General features: G+C 43.5%; 1 protein-coding gene across 5 annotated transcripts in view; it reads left to right on the top strand.

Moving 5' to 3' along the window:
* Window positions 1-8,568: 8,568 nt before the first annotated feature.
* LOC129346175 (unconventional myosin-Ia-like) overlaps window positions 8,569-18,729 on the top strand; it is a 62,294-nt gene continuing 52,133 nt past the window's right edge. For all 5 annotated transcript variants that reach the window (XM_055003478.1, XM_055003481.1, XM_055003480.1 and 2 more), the window contains exon 1: window positions 8,569-8,680. The gene's annotated coding sequence lies outside the window, so the exon portion shown is untranslated. The remainder of the gene's footprint in view (window positions 8,681-18,729) is intronic.

Genomic DNA, 18,729 nt, shown 5'->3' with positions numbered 1-18,729 from the left:
GTGTAAATCAGCTGGAGTAACTTTCCTCCTACATCCCATCCAAGCTGCTCCTGCCAAAAATGCCCTCCTCATCTATTCAGTTTTCACAGACCGTGCCTCTCAATATTTATTTCTCTATAGCTATGTGTCTAATTTTGTAATTTTACATTTACACATATACATTTGTGTCTACCGATATAGGATACACTTCTTACATCCAATGAAGTGGACTCTATTCCACAAAATCTGAATATTTCAATACATCTTTAGAAAGTAAATCAGTAAGAAATCTATTTCAGTTTACACTTGTACCAAAGCAGAGGCAAAATGAGTTATGTAGTGGTGCTCTGTGAGAATTACTGAGATCAATGCGTTTGATTTTGCAGACTTTAAAAAAATATGTTATCATATAATGTGGTTAATACCTACAGTAACAAAACGTGAAGGAGTATTAGATGTCCCACCAATAGAAGAAGAAGAAGTTGGAGTGAGAGAGAAATTACAGATCATCAACCAAAAGGGAGACTGCAATGAAGAAATCAGAAGAAGATTGAGACTTGGAAGAGCAGCTGTGGGGGAACTAGATAAGATCCTTAAAGATAAAGATCTCTCTCTGGGAACCAAGATCAAGATAATCCAAACTATGGTATTCCCCATTACTATATATGGATGTGAAAGCTGGACAGTGAAGAAAGCTGGCAGGAAGAAAATGGATTCATTTGAAATGTGGTGCTGGAAGAGAGTTTTGTGGATACCACGGATGGCCCAAAAGACAAATAAGTGAGTCCTAGATCAAATCAAGCCTGAATTCTCCCTAGAAGCGAAAATGACAAAACTAAGGCTATTGCACTTTGGTCACATCATGAGAAGACAAGATTCTCTAGAAAAGTCAATAAAGCTAGGAAAAGTGGAAGGCAGCAGGAAAAGAGGAAGACCTAAAATGAGATGGTTTGACTCAGTCAAAGAAGCCACGTCCTCCAGTTCACAGGATCTGAGTAGGTCTGTTAGAGATAGAACGTTTTGGAGGTCTTTCCTTCGTAGGGTCGCCATAGGTTGGAGGCAGGCGACTTGACGGCACATAACACACACACATGAAAGGAAGAGAGTAAAATGAAAGACAAGTGTTGAAAACAGGGAGGGGAAATTAGGAAAGGTTGTTTTATTTTGCTGTAGCGCTCTGACAGGGCTACCCCTTTGCAAGCTCTGGCTGGGCAGACAAAACTATGGAGCTGGGGGGGGGGGGGGGGAGGAAAGGAAGAGGGAGAAAAACTGCTGCAAACAAGGACCTTGTTAGGTGACTGCAGCCTGGCAATTATTATAGCAGCCATCAGCTGAGCTTGATGGTCTCGTCTTGCTCCAGTGCTTGCTTGGATGACGAGTTTAGCAGCATCTCCTGATAGGCCAGTGTTTGCCTCAAGCCTCGCTGTAGTAAACTGCAGGAAGGCGCAACGAGCAGATCGTCCGAGCTGCTGCGGTTCACCGTGCTCTGCCTTCCCTGCGCCCCAAGTCGTAAGAGCTGCCTTAAAAGTAAAGTTGAAATGCGTTTGCTGCATATGGTCGGACTGGTTTCAAAGGCCTGCTTAGGGGCTGCATCCTTGTTGCTGTGGCGTCACTTGTGCAAAGAGGTGCTCCTGTGGATGATTCATAGAATAGAATAATAGAATCATAGGGTTGGAAGGGACCTCTAGGGTCATCTAGTCCAACCCCATGCACAATGCAGGAAATTCCTAACTACCTCCCCTTCCCCCCCACACCCAGTGACCCTTGCTGCATGCCCAGAAGATGGCAAAACACTGTCAGGATCCCTAGCCAAACTGGCCTGGGGAAAATTGCTTCATAGATTCTGCAAGGAATCGCTGTGTCTGGATATTTGCGTTTACATTATGACAAGATTATGTTCCCTTCAGGTTGTCTGGATCCTGCCAACCGATGCACTCCATCTCACCCAGCCCCCCTTCATGGTACAACCCCCATCTTCCATGGCTTTGGTCCATGCATGACCCCCAATATAGCCTTTTTGGTAGTCAGAAGGGACACTCTTCTCCCTTTTGCACTATTTCATTCATTCATTCATTCATTCATTCATTCATTCATTCATTCATTCATTCATATATTTGTGTCATTTATAGTCCGCCTTTCTCACTGAGACTCCAGGTGGATTACATAGTGTGAGATTAGTACAATCAGTGGCAAGGACAAGGGCGGGCATTTCCATGCAGCGTCAAGAACGTTTCCATAATGTCATAGGGTAAATGAATACAAGTTTACAAAGGCATAGCATTAGCAAGGATCCAATATGGGGTTGAGGAATTGCTGAAACAGAACATAATCAATTCTAGGACTTACATTAAATAACATGAAGCACAGGTAGTATAGAGTACATATTTAAAACAACAGATAATATGTAAGGCACCATAATGGTGAAATCTATGGATTTAACTCATTAGTGAAACATCTGGGAGCCCTTTCCTACAATACCACCCTCTAAGCTGAGAAAAAGGCCTTTTTGAAAAACTCAGTTTTGCATTGTTTGCAGAAAGCCTGGAGCGTGGGGGCTCGCCTGACCTCCTCAGGCCGGCCGGTCCATGGGGTAGGGGCCACCACAGAGAAAGCTAGCAGAAAAGCTGGTTGTACCCAGCTCATTATGTTCACATTCGATACTAGAGTTGCTTCCTGATTATTTTTTGTACTGAAACTTGGACTTCAGAACGCTGCAACGTATGTGTTCCATGGGTAACAGCGCGCATGAGCACAGCATTTAAACCGTGAATGGCGTAACAATATCACCACAGGATTGGACTTGGACCCCAGGTCTAACATCTGATCAGTGCTGAGGGAGCATGGGTGGAGTACTAACATCAAGAAGATGCTAACTAAAGGATAAAGACTCAGATTGCACCCATACCTTTCTATGCCAAATGTATTCCGTTAGTCAAAGATATCTTGGATTTTCACTTAATCTTTTTGGTTTTGTTAATACTTTTAATTTTATTGATAAGTTTAACAGCCCAATAAGAAAGGTCAGAGAAAAGAGAAAGAAAAGAAAAGAAATAAAAAGAAGAGAAAGAAAGCAAGAAAAAAGAACAAAAATTAAGGAAAAAAAGCAAAGAAAAATAATATATATTTCATTTTCCATTTTTCTCAACAACACCTACCATATCTTTACAAGCATTGTACTTGCAGTTTTGATACCTCCAAAATTTACTTTTTCAATACTGCCCCCCTTCTATTTATTTTTCCCAAATTTATCTTCTTAGAAATCAAATCCATAAATCATCTGTTCATTTTTTTCTCGTCTCATGCAGAAAGTCAATAAGGGGTTTCCAATTAACCATAAAGATAGACGATGATTTATCTCTGATCAGAGCTGTAAGTTTAGTCATCTCCGCTAACACCGTCATTTTCATATCACAGTCATCTGGTGAACGCAGTACTATACTTTTCCATTTTTGCGCATATGAAAGCCTAGCCACTGTTGTCATATAAAAATAGAATACCATGTTTATTTTCCAACTGTTTGTCCATTAGTCCCAACAAAAAGGCTTCTGGTTTAAATTGTATATTGATCTTCAAAATTTTCTGTATTATCGTATGAGTTTGTGACCAAAATTTTTTTGCTTTAGAACAAGTCCACCAAAGATGATAAAATGTTCATGTTGCCCACATTTGTTTGATGTACCTTTTTGCTAATTTATCAGGAGACATAATCTTTTTCGTGCAATGGCAGGGCTGCTTCAGAAGTTATGGAGCCGAACTCCGTTGGAGGATTATAACATTTAAAGAACATATTTTTATGTAGTAGAAAGAGAGCTGCTTTTGTCCAAAGCAATATCCCCAAACTATAGTCGTATAACACTTTTTATTAATAGGACCAACCAAAATGTTTTGTGCCATTTTGGTTGGTTCTGATAAAAAACAAGTTTGGACTAATCTCGTGGGAAGTCTTCTTCACCCCAGCAGATACTGGTGGTACTGGAAATTTCACCTAATTTGGTAGAACCACCTGGACAGCAGTACTAAAGTGTGCATGTGTATCCTTCAAGACAGGGTACTCAGGATTATGCTTAACTTCTTCCAGACTACCCAGAAAGCTGAAATTTGGGACATGCATATGATGGATACAATACAGAGAACTAGGTTGTCATCATGAGCACAGGACCTGAAAATATGGGGAAGTTCGCCATGCTCCCATCTATGTGCGTTTGCTTGACTGTGAGTACGATGCTACAGCTCTAATAATAATAATATTTGATTTATATACCGCCCTTCAGGACAACTTAATGCCCACTCAGAGTGGTTTACAAAGTATGTCATTATTATCCCCACAACAAAACACCCTGTGAGGTGGGTGGGGCTGAGAGAGCTCTGAGAGAGCTGTGACTGACCCAAGAGCACCCAGCTGGCTTCAAGCGGAGGAGTGGGGAATCAAACCTGGCTCTCCAGATTAGAGTCCCATAAGAAAGCAAAGAGTTTTTGGCTGCAGATACAATCATCGATGCAGATTTTGAAGATTAAACGTCAGCTGAAACCAGAGACTGTTCTGTTGGGAATAATGGACAGCCAGTTGGAAAAAAGTTTTAGAACACGGTTTTTATACTTTATTACAGCAGCAAGAGTGGTGGACAAAAGTGTTGGAGTTTGCATTAATGTCAAAACTTACTGCATTAATTAGAGAGAGGACATTAGTTAACTTCTTGACTGAATGGAAACCATTAATAGACTTTTTGCATGAAATGGATAACAAGAATTTGTTGACATCTGGATTTATGGATTAAGAAACATGAACAATAGAAAAAAGAGGGGGTTTGTGACTAACTTAGAATAAGTGGGACTCTAGAAATGATATATACTTGTTGCGGAGAAAATCGGAACTCAACTTGTAATTTAGGGGGTTTTTGTTTTCTTTTTTCTTTTCCTCTTAATTTTATAGATGTATGTATGGTTAGTGTGTCATGTTTAGAATTGTGTGTTTTTTTTCTTATTCTCTATGTTTATTGTTTATTATGTTATGGTGTATAGTTTATAGTTTAAATAAAGAAAATTCAAACAGATTAGAGTCCCGCGCTCTTAACCACTACACCAAACTGGCTGTATCCTAATGATTGGGAATGGAACTAACATGCATACATCTTGTATGTACACAGGTGTTGTGGCCACATCTGTGGAAATGTGCGCATTATGGGGTAGGGCTAGTGCATTTGTTCCAGCTCCTCCACCATGTGCTTTGCCTGTGTACATAGATATGTTATGTCTTTAGGGCTATAGACAACTATAGCTGGTTTTGCATAGTGCTGTCGTTGTTCTTTTACCTCTAGTTACAGATTCGTGGTGTTACTTGGAATGAAGGCTTTAGTATTGTTTGAGGAATTTTGACACTATTTCCTGGTTCTTCCTTTACGGAAGTAGATGATTTATTTTGTGCTTCTTGTGTTCAAAGTTAACCCATGCTGAGAACAGCCTTGTTCGCATTGCTCTCCGTATCTGAAATTTTCAATAACATATTTTCCTGTCCTGTTTTTTGATGGAGGAGAAGACATTCTATTAAAATACAGCCTTGAAAAAACGTTTGGTTTAAAGAATTGTAATAAATAGTGTTGTCTGTAGTGCCGAGAAAGTGAGGGGGGGGGGCTGAAAACAAGCCCGTGTTGTGTATTAATGGCGTTATTCATTCCTGTTCTCTACACGTATGGGGAAAATGGATTTTGTGTGTTAACGTCATAATATGTGAAAAACCTTTTGCACTAGTCAGTTGTCATCGAAAATGTCCATGTTGACTCCTTGGCTAATATCAGGCCACAGACTGCTTACTGCTGTCTCCATGACAGTTCGGGTCAATATGGATTAGCATTTGTTACAGTCAACAGTAGAGCAAATAGGCCCATCCACAGGCTTTTGAATACTATTAATTGAAAAGAGCTTCACTCTGGAAGAAGATGGATACAAATGAAAGTTGTTTCTGTAATTATAGTTTTCTTAAATGCAGCGCAGTTTGGTATCTGCTAGCATTTCACTGCGTACTTAAACATCAGTTGTAGTACAGACTCTAGTAATTATCAAGAGTCTTACTTAGGGCCAAGCTACACATGACGAATGACACTTGAACGGCAAGTGGATTGAGTGGAGGGCAAGTGAACAGGGAGAAATACACTTGCTGTTCAAGTGTCATTCGTCATGTGTAGCTTGGCCCTAAGAGAAAACTTAGCCTCAGGGCCAAGCTACACATGACGAATGACACTTGAATGGCAAGTGTATTTCTCCCTGTTCACTTGCCCTCCACTCAATCCACTTGCCAGGCAAGTGTCTTTCGTCATGTGTAGCTTGGCCCTAAGTGTGATCAGAGACTGTAGTATCTATAATGTTTAACCCTTTTAAGACTGAAAGATTTTTTATAGCACAAAAGTTAATTTTATGGACTTCTTTTAACCTGACCTCTTTCAAAATGTATTAAGGTGCTTTAAAGTCAATGGTTGTCCTCCAAAGATATTAGCATTTGGTTCTGTATCACCATATACAAAATTAAAAGCAGTAAGTAGTAATAATGTGTGAAAAACATGGGGAAGAAGTACTGAATATTAACAACATCCAAGAAAGTATTTCACAAAAACTGCAAGTTACTTAAATAATTTCAAATCATAATGAAAACTTGGAATTCTAACGTCAGAAAACTTGGCAGAAAAAGTGCGAGAGACAAGCAGTTTTTACTAAATAAAACTCCACTGTTCTAACCATGAAAACTGTGTTGCGGGGAAGAATTCAATGTTACCATCTATGGGTTATAAAGTACAATTGTCCAAACATGTGGCTGGTGTAGGGAAGTCTTGTGTCTTGGTAAAGCTCCCCCCAAATTCACCATACATGAGAATATGTGGCAGAAGAAAATTATAACAAATGTGGGGAAATACACATAGCCAAGCTGTTACATGTTAGAAAACCACTAGAAGGCGATAGTCTTCATTCTCAGATAGTCCAAGACACATTGATTAGTTTAAAAGGGAGACTTTTATAAGTCTTCTTCTAGAAATGGGAGTCCGTGCGCACAAGAAATCTGTCCTGAAATAATTAAGGTCAGGACTGGTATTAGCGTATTTTAACATTGGGGGGTGGGGGACTGCTTCAGTCCAAGGCTTCTGCTACCAACCTACATGGGTGGGGGGAAGGCTTGCAAACAGAAGACCTGGTGGGGAAGGACAGACAGTGTCAGGTTCTGCTGGTTAGAGCCCCAAGTACTTCACTGCAAACACTCCAGTGTAAGAGTTAAAGTTGCTTTATTAGAGATCCGTCAGTATCAGTGCACACAGATAGTAGCATTGGCAGAAGTGATGTAATGGGAGAAAGCAAGGTTAGTTATAGTAGAGCGTTCCTGCCTTTGGGATAGGGACCGTTAAGGATTTGGCACGCAGGGTCTTGGAGGGTGGGTGAGCGAGGAGGGTGAATGAGCTCGTTCCAAATCTCAGAGTGATAGGGCCCCGGCTGGCACTCCCAGGCCATGTTCCCAGGCCAGCCCAAAACACCTGCAAGATAAGCAACTGACAGCCACGCAGTAACATGATGCTCTTTACACATTCTCAGAGGGTCAGAATGTAAGGCAGAAAGATACACATGGCAGATAGGCAGGGCGTATCTGACAGATAGGCGGGTGATTGTTACCACCTGGTTGCTACCTGGTCTCTACCTCTAACAATGGGTATTCCAGCTCTCATGTGTGTGTATGTTATGTGCTGTCAAGTCACCTCCAACCTACAGCGACCCTGTGAATGAAAGACCTCCAAAACGTCCTATCTTTAACAGACTTGCTCAGATCCTGCAAACTGGGAGACGTGGCTTGTTTTATTGAGTCAAGCCATCCTGTTTTAGGTTTTCCTCTTTTCCTACTGCCTTCCACTTTTCCTAGCATTATTGACTTTTCCAGAGAATCTTGTCTTCTGATGATGTGGCCAAAGTACAGTAGCCTCAGTAAACCACTCTGAGTGGGTGTTAAGTCATCCTGAACGGTGTTATATAAATCAAATGTTGTTATTGCTATTATTATATTATTATTTTGTCATTTTAGCTTCTAGGGAGGATTCAAGATTGATTTGATCTAGTATACACTTATTTGTCTTTTTGGCTGTCTGTGGTATCTGCAAAACTCTCCTCCAGCACCACATTACAAATGAATCCATTTTCTTCCCGTCAGCTTTCTTCACTCTTCAACATTCACATCCATACATCGTAATGGGGAATACCATCGTTTGGATTATCTTGATCTTGGTTCCCAGAGAGACAGCTTTCCAGCTCTCATGGACTGGTAGGAATCTCAGAGGGAGGACGGTATTATGTCAGTGCACAGAGCAGCCCCAAATGCATTGCACTCCCTTTGGATCCTTGCAATATCCCAGTCCTCTTTCCATAGACACCCCTCCCATCTATCCATCATATTGATGAGCACTTTGCTAGTATGTAATGATTAACATATTGACTTTGCAGTCTTGAGTGCTGAGTGGTTGGGGGGAGGAGGTCTTTGGTGGCTGGCAGCGCAGAAAGGAAGTGGGTGTGGCAAAGGCTGCTGTGAGAGAAACCAGCTTTTGCAGAAGCCATAAACCATGGACAGCTCCAGCTGAGCTGGGGGCTGCTTCCTTGTTCTCTTGGCTCCTTACCCAGGGTTAGAATTGGAAGCAAAGACCTGACTTTGGAGTTGTAGGACCAATCCTTTGCCCAGAGGGTGAGTATCTGAAACTGCCTTGATATTTCCTTCACAGCCCATCACTGCTGCTTTGCCAACTTAATGCTTGTTTGCAATTGAAACCACTTTGCCATTGTCCAAGGCTTTGCACACCGGGAGCTGGAGCTATTTTCCCTTCTTCGGCAGAATAGGAAATCTACATCCTAGATGGGGTGTTTGTTTTCTGGGAGGGCATCCTCTATGTGTTATTGCGAAAACAGACCTCTACTCACATCTGGAGGAAACCCCGGTGCATTTGAAGTCTGTCTTGTTTCTGATTCCCAGAGGAAGCCTTAAAACTTTATTTCTTTCCCGCACACACACACTTCCTGAGCAGAAGCCAAGAGCCTTGTTTGGAGTTTTAGCTGAGACGACAAAATTTCTTCCATGCTTGCACGCACAAAAATATTTTTGAGAAGTGCTGGTGGCGAGAAGGAGGGCATGGGGAGGAGGAGAGTTCTTTATTAGAGAAATGCAGACCAGCTTTTGGAATTAGATAGGGTGTAGAAGTGCTCAGGTTTGCATGATAGTTATGCTATGTGCTGTAGAAGCCTTACTCTTTACTTTAAGTGCATTGAATTGGGTTGTGTGAGTGACTGCTGCAGAAAAATCACTTTGCACGTTCTCAGAGACCCTTAAAATTATTTACCAGTTTCCAGACTCAGCTTTAGTGCCTGGCAGTGATAGTATACAGGAAGACAGAAAGAGAACCACGATTTCACGGTTGCCTTGTGGCATGTTACCATCTTGCAGCCGCAACTTCTACTCAGATAAATGGGAACAACTGCAAGCTATCATGGAGGGTAGTTGCAAAGGGTGAACTAGATTAAAGAAAGCATATTTGCAAATTAAAAGCAGTGTCTAAACAAAGACTTGGGGTAACAATCTTTACTCCAAATTGACAAAGTGGTGGTATTTATGAGAACAGTCGCAGTGGAATGGAGATCGAATTCTCCCTCCCAAGGTAAACCATTATTTAAATGCTACTAGTGTACAATCCACTTACGTGGTTTTGTTATTGTTCACATCTCAGCAGTCCCCCCTTCCTCTCCCCCCTAACCCACAACATCTTTTATTTTAATTTCCGCAGTAACCATTGTTTGCAACGGGCTAATTGTCACCCATAAGGCTTCCATGACTCATCTTAAGATCATGGACACATTGTTCACTCTAAAGTTGCCTTTCTCCAGTCCAAAATGTTTTCCGTAAAGAATTATAGATAGTTACATAATGTCTTTATTTAGTACCTTTGTATCCATCTCTTCTCCCCAGTGGGGGCCCAAATCAGCTAACAAAACAATAAAAATAGCTACAGTAACAAATAAGAAACGGGGTGGTGGTGGTAGGGGGTTCTGATTGCTCGGAACCCCCTACCGCCGGCTGATCCTCTGCCCAGCTTGAGGTTCCGGCGCTCAGGATTTTGGCTCATGCCCAAGAGTTTGTGCCTCTGAACATGTGTGTGTGTTATGTGCCATCACATCAACACTGACCTAAGGCAACCCTATGAAGGAAAGACCTCCCAAATGTCCTATCATTAACAGACTTGCTCAGATCTTGCAAACTGGAGGACGTGGCTTCTTTTATTGAGTCCAGCCATCTCGTTTTAGGTCTTCCTCTTTTTCTACTGCCTTCCGCTTTTCCTAGCATTATTGTCTTTTCCAGAGAATTTTGTCTTCTCATGATGTGACCAAAGTATGATAGCCTCAGTTTTGTCATTTTAGGATTCAGGCTTGATTTGATCTAGTACCCACTTATTGGTCTTTTTGGCTGACCATGGTATCTGCAAAACTCTCCTCCAGCACCACATTTCAAATGAATTAATCTGGGCTTGGCAAGGATTTAAATATCTGGGCAGAGAGGAAAACAACCTCAGCTGCTCCTTACTACCAACATCTTCTCCAGCTCCTCCCAGCCAGATACAAGACATTGCTAAATCAGGGGATTTTTTTTTTAAGGGAAGGAAGGTTTTGTTGGGATTTCCCTCTAAAGATGCTTATTTGTAACTACCTGGATACCTCATCGTTTCTTCCACTTTGGCACTCGAGGCAGCCTATACAGGACTTCCCCGAGGCCTCCCATGCAGGCAGTGATTAGATCCAGACCTGCCTGCCTTCACCAGTTTCATATACGCTCCAACTATATTCTGGGAGGCAGCCCAGCGTACAGCTTTAGCTCTGCAGTAGGTTTAACCAGCTGAACAACTTGCAGAACTGCAGCCTTGGACTTTATCATCACACATAAGGCTAATTGTGGCTTGCTGAGTGCACCTAGGTAGTTAATGTGTGGTGCAGGCAGCAGGACTTTGAGTCACACTTGGATAGGAGCAGGATTTCCCGTGGGTTCTCGGAGGCGCCGTAGGTTAGCGACCGAACATGTGCATTGCATGGATGAGGTCTTAGGTTCAATCCCCAGCAGTTCAAGTTAAAGACTCTCAGCTAGCAGAGTTCCTTCGGAATTACTAGATCGAGAGTAGCCATACTGAGTACTAGAGCATTTTCTTCTCATGCATAAGGACCCATTCTTCAGTTGAAAGGCCTTAGAGCTTGGAAACACCTCTTGTGGAGACCTTGATTCCGCACACATTGGATAATGCACTTTCAATGCCCTTTAGCTATCATTTGGAAGTGGATTTTTTTGTTTCACACTCGAAAAATTCCGTTCCAAATGATCTCTAAAGAGGATTGGAAGTGCATTATCCAACGTGTGCGGAATCAGCCCTTGGTGGGCAGCTGCTAATCAAAGTAAATAATTCTAGTCCTGTAGGGCAGTCTTAAGCAGTTGCACTTTTCAAAATCTTTTGAAATCAATGGGCTCAAAAGAGCATAACTCTGCCTAGGACTTCACTGTAAGTGAACTAATAAGTGAGGCCGCTTGGTCCTCCAGATAGGCATGGCCCTGCAGACCAAAGTCAAAGCTATCTGGGGACAGAGTACAATCTCATACCTTAGAATGGATTTGTCCAACATTTTCAGTGTTTAAGCCCTGCTGCAATTAGACTTGCATGTTGACGGGCATTGTTTGTTGGATGTAGGAACGGCATCCCTTGCCGACCTCGTTCCAGCCCTTTTGAAAAACTTCAGACCTAAAAAGGGAATGAAAAGTTCCCTTCAGAGATGAACTTTACTCAAGTCGGACTGATAAGGTTCCTGCTTTTTTATAGCAGCAGTGCAGAGTCCATGAGCAGCCTTATAAATCAAAGGTGAAGGTTGGCTTTTTTATATAGTGCTATAAAGGCAGGTGGGTTTTTTTTTAAAAAAAAGCTGATGGTGCGCTGATCTCTTGACCTTAACAATAGAGGGAATCTGATTACAGATCCGGTTATTATATATGGTTGTAGGATCTGGCAGGAAGCCAAGGAAGTGGCGTTTGTGTATCTAAAATAATGTTGCTTCCAAACAATGTCCTCTTTCATTAGAGGCTGTGTTTTAATCACACTCTGGAAAAATGATCATGGAGAGAGCATTACAGCACAGCAATGGGCAGGCGGCCTGTGCGTGAAGAGCATCACACGTGGCTGTCACAGAGAGGTGTGCTTATCCCCGATTGGCTATAACTTTCCAGAAGATAAACGCAGGACAAGATGTTCACGTGTAGTTGTCATAGGTGATGCAGGGTGCATGCTCAGTCCTGTCTAGAGGTGCTTTCCATGTAGTTGTTACGGCACTTCTGTTGCATCCCCTCTTGTAACTATACCTTGTGGTGTTCTCCAAGCATTTCCCAATATAAGAATGTAAGAAGAGCCCTGCTGGATTAGGCAAGTAATCCTTTAGTCGAGCATCATGTCTCACCAGTCAGTTACTATGGAGCTTCAACAACGGCACAGAGGCTGTGAAGCCTTCCCCTGAAGTTGCCTCCTAGCACTCTTCTTCAGAGGTTTACTGCCTCTGAAAGTGGAGGTTCTCTTTAGTCACCATGGCTAGTCGCCGCTGATAGACCTATCCTGCATCCTCAGTATATGCACGCTTGTTCCTTTTGAGACTGCAGGTTGTGTGTGAGAGCATAGCAGAACATGTGCTCTACATGTTAAAAGCCCCAGATTCAAATCCTGACATCTCCAGCTGAAAGGATCTCAGGTTGCAAGGTTTGGGGAGGGGGAAAAAAACCCTGCATGGAGATCCTGGAGAATTGTTGCTGGTCAGAGTAGATAGCATTAAGGTATATGGTCTGGTTCTCTGATCCAGTGTATGGCAGCTACATTGCCACTTTGAGTATTATTTTGTAATAGAAAGGTAAAGGTGAAAGCACCGAGTCATTACTGACCCATGGGGGGACGTCGCATCATGACGTTTTCTTGGCAGACTTTTCAGGGGGTGGTTTGCCATTGCCTTCCCCAGTCATCTACACTTTACCCCCAGGAAACTGAGCACTCATTTTACTCACCTCGGAAAGATGGAAGGCTGAGTCAACCTTGAGCAGGATGGAAGGCTGAGTCAACCTTGAGCTGGCTACTTGAACCTGGCATCTGCCAGGATCGAATTCAGGTTGTGAGCAGAGCTTGGGCTGTAGTACTGCAGTTTACTACTCTGTGCCACGGGGCTCTTCAGAAAGGTGGTGTATGTTTTTTTAAAAAATTTAAACATAGAAAGGTGGTGTATGTTTTTAAAAAACCTTCATCTGGTAGCACTTTATCTCTGATCTAGAACTGGAATTAATTTGCCCTACACAGGAGTGCCCCTGAAGACAGTTTAGAAGTTTCCATTTATAGTGCAGAAGATAGCAGATTTATCAGCCAAAGCTCAGGAAAAAAAAATCATGTCTCTCCTGTCTTAAAGCTGTCTACTGAGTTGGTTCTGGACTGAGGGCCAAGCTACACATGACGAATGACACTTGAACAGCAAGTGTATTTCTCCCTGTTCACTTGCCCTCCACTCAATCCACTAGCCATTCAAGTGTCATTCGTCATGTGTAGCTTGGCCCTCAGTCTGAGGTGTTGGTTCTTATCTTAGCAGACTGGCTTCTGCATACCTTAGGGCATACCTCTCTCCATGTGTACCTGCTTTCTTATTTATCAGAGGAAACTCTTCTCTGTATTCTTTGATTTAGTCTGAGGAGATAATGAGAAGCAGACACTGATTTTTTTTAACGTAAAAAATATGGGGCGTGGCACCTTAGGAAGAGCCCCCTCCCAACGTAAAAAAACAAAATTAAGAGTGAGGAAAGTAAGTCTATTTACTTTTATCGGTTTACTGGTTTGTTTCTTGTTTAATGTCAGCGGTCTTTGTGGTTTGTACTTCGTGTTCCTTTTAAGAGCAGCGGTGGATGCAAATTCATGTTGCAAAATATAACTCATAAACGTGATTCATATTGTATGAGGTAAGTTAGGTTGAGAGAGAGAGGGAGAGAGAGAGAGGGAGAGAGAGAGAGATCGATCCAGGTCCTTAGGGAGCGACCCTAAGCAAATCTAATGAAAACTAACCCCCCCCTTTTTTCCCCCAATGGGGCTTACTCCCAAGAAAGTATTCTTATGCCCACAGCCACTCTGTCCAGTATGCAATGCCAGAGTTCAGGGGGGGGGGCACTGAAAATTAGGTATAGATCCAGAGGAGTTAGCCGTGTTAGTCTGTAGTAGCTACTGGACTCTTTTTGATTTTGAAAATTAGGTAAGTATAGGTAGAAGGATTAAATCCCACATCTTACACCTAATGCTGTTCTGACTTGGATTAGAGAATGCCTGCATCTTGCAGGTCATATTTCAAAAACCACGGGCAGATCCAGCCAGCCATCTTTCTCAGGGCTAAGCTACACATGACGAATGACACTTGAACGGCAAGTGGATTGAGTGGAGGGCAAGTGAACAGGGAGAAATACACTTGCCATTCAAGTGTCATTCGTCATGTGTAGCTTGGCCCTCAGCCTATCCTCTTTTTTGCCCCTGAGGTTCTGTTTTTTCAAAGGCAAATCCTAAGTCTTCTTAGTGAATTTCATTGCAATATTGTTAACTACCAAGCGGCCAAATTCAGCACTTACCCTACCCTGCTTTTCTCTAAACCTCTGAAACAGGAAAATGCCAGTAAATATTATGCGTGGAAGGGATAGGATTTGGGACATGTTTAATATTTCATGTTGGAACAACATGCTAATCACTCAGATGCCCTCCCAATTTGTTTTAAACTCTGTTCCGCCCTTGCATAAAACATGAGGGCTTTCTCTGTCCTAAGGGACTGTGGGAAATCAGCCCACTTGGAGGGCCAAATTGTAGCTCTGCCAACCAGACTCCGGGCCGGGGCCGGAGTGGACAGTGAGGAGCCAGCAAGGACTTTTCTTCCTGGCACTGCCCAACGATTGCCATGCCGGTCTTGCTGAGCCAAGCATTTAGGGGCTGTCTGCAGTGAGCTGATGGCTGCTTACCCCAGAGGAGACTCAGTGAGAAAGCCTGATAAAGCCACGTCAGCAGCACCAATCGAGGGGTTCCTGTTAGCACAAACATTATCCTGTCTATAAAAAAAGGCTTTATAGCCGGAAGGATTTGCAAAGAGCCAGGTGCTGCGTTTTCTTATTTGTGTTTCATGCAGTTCCTAGTGACAGCAGCAGCAGCCGAACCTGCCACAGTATCTCATCCTAATAGAGGGCCAAGCTACACGTGACGAATGACACTTGAACAGCAAGTGTATTTCTCCCTGTTCACTTGCCCTCCACAAAATCCACTTGCCGTTCAAGTGTCATTCGTCATGTGTAGCTTGGCCCTGAGTGACCTTGGGTCAGTCACAGCTCTCTCAGGGCCAAGCTACACGTGACGAATGACACTTGAACAGCAAGTGTATTTCTCCCTGTTCACTTGCCCTCCACTCAATCCGCTTGCCGTTCGAGTGTCATTTGTCATGTGTAGCTTGGCCCATAGTTTATTCTGGATCAGGACGGAGTAGGCTAAAGGCTTATTGAGACGTGTTGGTAGATCCTGCTCTGGGTCATGGTAGATTTCCAAAAGCTTCTGCCTTCCTTCCAAAACTTGCTCATAGTGTTCCTTGGCTTAAAGATAGAGCCAACCTAGACTTCCGACATACAGCTCATGTGTGTGGCACATTCTTGTGACTGGGTGTGCGAGTGCATCGCAACCAACTTACGGTGATCCCAGCATGGAGCGTTCAAGGCAAATGAGAAGCAGAGGTGGTTCCTCACTGCCTTCCTCTGCAGAGTCTTCCTTGGTGGTCACTCATCCAAGTCCTGACCCTGCTTAGCTTCTGAGGTCCAAGCTACAAGTGACGAATGACGCTTGAACGGCAAGTGTATTTCTCCCTGTTCACTTGCCCTCCACTCAATCCACTTGCCATTCAAGTGTCATTCGTCATGTGTAGCTTGGCCCTCAGAAGGGTAAATAAGAGGCAGAAGACACCCGAAACACTCAGGTTTCCAGTTCATCTAACTTAACTTCAGTTCAGAGTTTGATTTTCCATAATGGTTAAGGTGGTGGTGGCAGTGATGCGTATCGGAAATGGGAAAAAGGCAAGCCCCTTTCTTTCAGTATGAAGACACCAATACTGTCCTACCTGATAAGGTTGTTGTAAAGACTGTAACATGGCCACATATGTGAAATTCTTCAGATACACTAAAGGGATCAGCATTATTTATTTATTTCTCAAAATATGTATATCCTGCCTTCTCTCGTGCCTCAAGGCCGCTTAAAACATACCAATTTAAACCTCAGGTAACCCCCCTCTCCCGCAGAAGTTGTCTGTTTTATTTGCCTAGGCAAATGAAATGTCCCTGCTCTGTAGCATGTCCTGCAGATTTCTAATGACACTGCTCTCCTCGTAGAATTGGCAACCTTCAGGTGTGGCTTGGAAATCTCTTGGATTTGCCACTGATTTCTACACTTTGGAGATCAGTTCCCCTGGAGAAAAATGGCTGCTTTAGAGGCCAGACTGTGTGGCTTTATACCACCTTGAGGTCCCTCCCCTCCCCAAACCCCACCCTTCCCAGGCACCACCCCCAATCTCCAGGAATTTCTGAACCCAAAGTTGGCAATCTTATCCTTTCACCTCCTCAGGGAGTCCAATCTGCAAAGCAGGAGCTACAGGCTCAAGTTGATGCTAGGTGGTCTATCCCCTGAAGTAGAGAAGGATCCGGTAGGTGGCAGTTTGAGTACTATAGTAGACACGCAGAGATATATATGAGGTCCTTTAGATATGAGGGCCCTGGGCTGTAGAGCGCTTTCAGGCACCTTGAATTTTACTCAGGGCCAAGCTACAAGTGATGAATGACACTTGAACGGTAAGTGTATTTCTCCCTGTTCACTTGCCCTCCACTCAATCCACTTGCCGTTCAAGTGTCATTCGTCATGTGTAGCTTGGCCCTGAGAGTATGTGACTAGACCAAGGTCACTTAGGGCCAAGCTACACATGACGAATGACACTTGAACAGCAAGTGTATTTCTCCCTGTTCACTTGCCCTCCACTCAATCCACTTGCCGTTCAAGTGTCATTCGTCACTTGTAGCTTGGCCCTCAGCCTTCCATCCTTCTGTGGGCCAAGCTACACATGACGAATGACACTTGAACGGCAAGTGTATTTCTCCCTGTTCACTTGTCCTCCACTCAATCCACTTGCCGTTCAAGTGTCATTCGTCACGTGTAGCTTGGCCCTGAGTTTCCAGTCACAGCACTCCATCATCGCAGTAGTATAGGAAAGTCTTTCAGAGGCTTTCTTTGATGTGATGCAGTTAAGAGGTTCATACCATTGGGAAGCACCCCCAGGCTGGCAAAGCCACCCCTGATTCCGAGCAGGAAGCTGAGCCGCCAACACCTGTCAGCTGGCCTGGCTCTGCAGGATGGCGGGGGAAGAGGAGCCAGGCAGCCCCTCACAAAGCACTTCTGAGCTAGCAACCTTGTGGCCTTCCTGGCATGTGTTTCCTCAAGCGGCTGCTTCCTTGCAGACTATTGTGGGGGGGGTGGGTTGCAATTGTAATGGTGCTGAATTGCTCCTGCTCCTCATTATGGGATATTTACAGTTACAGTTTTTCTTTATAAATTAAAACAACCAAACGTTTTGTGGTACCTCGATACTAACACCTTTATTGCAGCATAGACTTCCATGAGCTAGAGCCCGCTTTACTAGATGCGTGAAGTGTTCTTCTCAGCTGGATGACAGTAGCAATCAAGGATAGCCATTTCTCTGGCAAAGTTTGCTGCAGTGTCCAAAAATTTGTACCATAATAAGTCTGCTAGTCATTTAGGAATGACAAGGCTCTTTTAAATTTTTGTTGCAATTGTTCACTCAGCTGGAGTATTTGTATTCTGCTGCATAACCAGAATTTAAATCTACAATGCAACAAAAGCAGGAAAATAAAAGGATGCATTTTAAAAAATGCTATATGCCAAAATAAATATTACCCCACGCTACCTTTGCCGTCAACATTAAAGTTTGCACAAGGATTCTGGAAAGAAGCTCCATTTTTGGATTTTAGCAAATCTGCAGAGGAAAGGTACTCCGTAGTTACTGGAGGGATAGCAGAAATGGCTCTCTCTGCATGCTGATTGGCAGATGGGTAGATACTGCAAAGGGGGCATAGTTATGCACTCACTATTTCTCGGGACCCAAACCAGCCCGCCCAAAACCTTGAGAGTGCTCCTGGGTGGCACGATGATGAGTGACTATGGGCCAAGCTACAAGTGACGAATGACACTTGAACAGCAAGTGGATTGAGTGGAGGGCAAGGGCCAAGCTACACATGACAAATGACACTTGAACAGCAAGTGTATTTCTCCCTGTTCACTTGCCCTCCACTAAATCCACTTGCAGTTCAAGTGTCATTCGTCATGTGTAGCTTGGCCCCCAGTGAACAGGGAGAAATACACTTGCTGTTCAAGTGTCATTCGTCACTTGTAGCTTGGCCCATTGTTATGCTGCCCCAGGAGGTCCGTTCCCCTGCTTCCCCCCCCCACTGGCCAGGTGAGCTGTGGTGGGGGACAGAGGGTGGGAGTGGGGGATCCTCCACACCCACTGGAGGATCTGGCATCTCTATTTGACCCTCAACCAATATATCTATCCTTAAGTAATATCTCCAGCTTCTATGAAGTTAGACATTCCTGCCATTCTCAGGGCCAAGCTACAAGT

The sequence above is a fragment of the Eublepharis macularius genome, chromosome 19, assembly GCF_028583425.1.
Source record: "Eublepharis macularius isolate TG4126 chromosome 19, MPM_Emac_v1.0, whole genome shotgun sequence".
NCBI lineage: Eukaryota > Metazoa > Chordata > Lepidosauria > Squamata > Eublepharidae > Eublepharis > Eublepharis macularius.
This window is presented reverse-complemented; position numbering and strand designations above follow the sequence as displayed.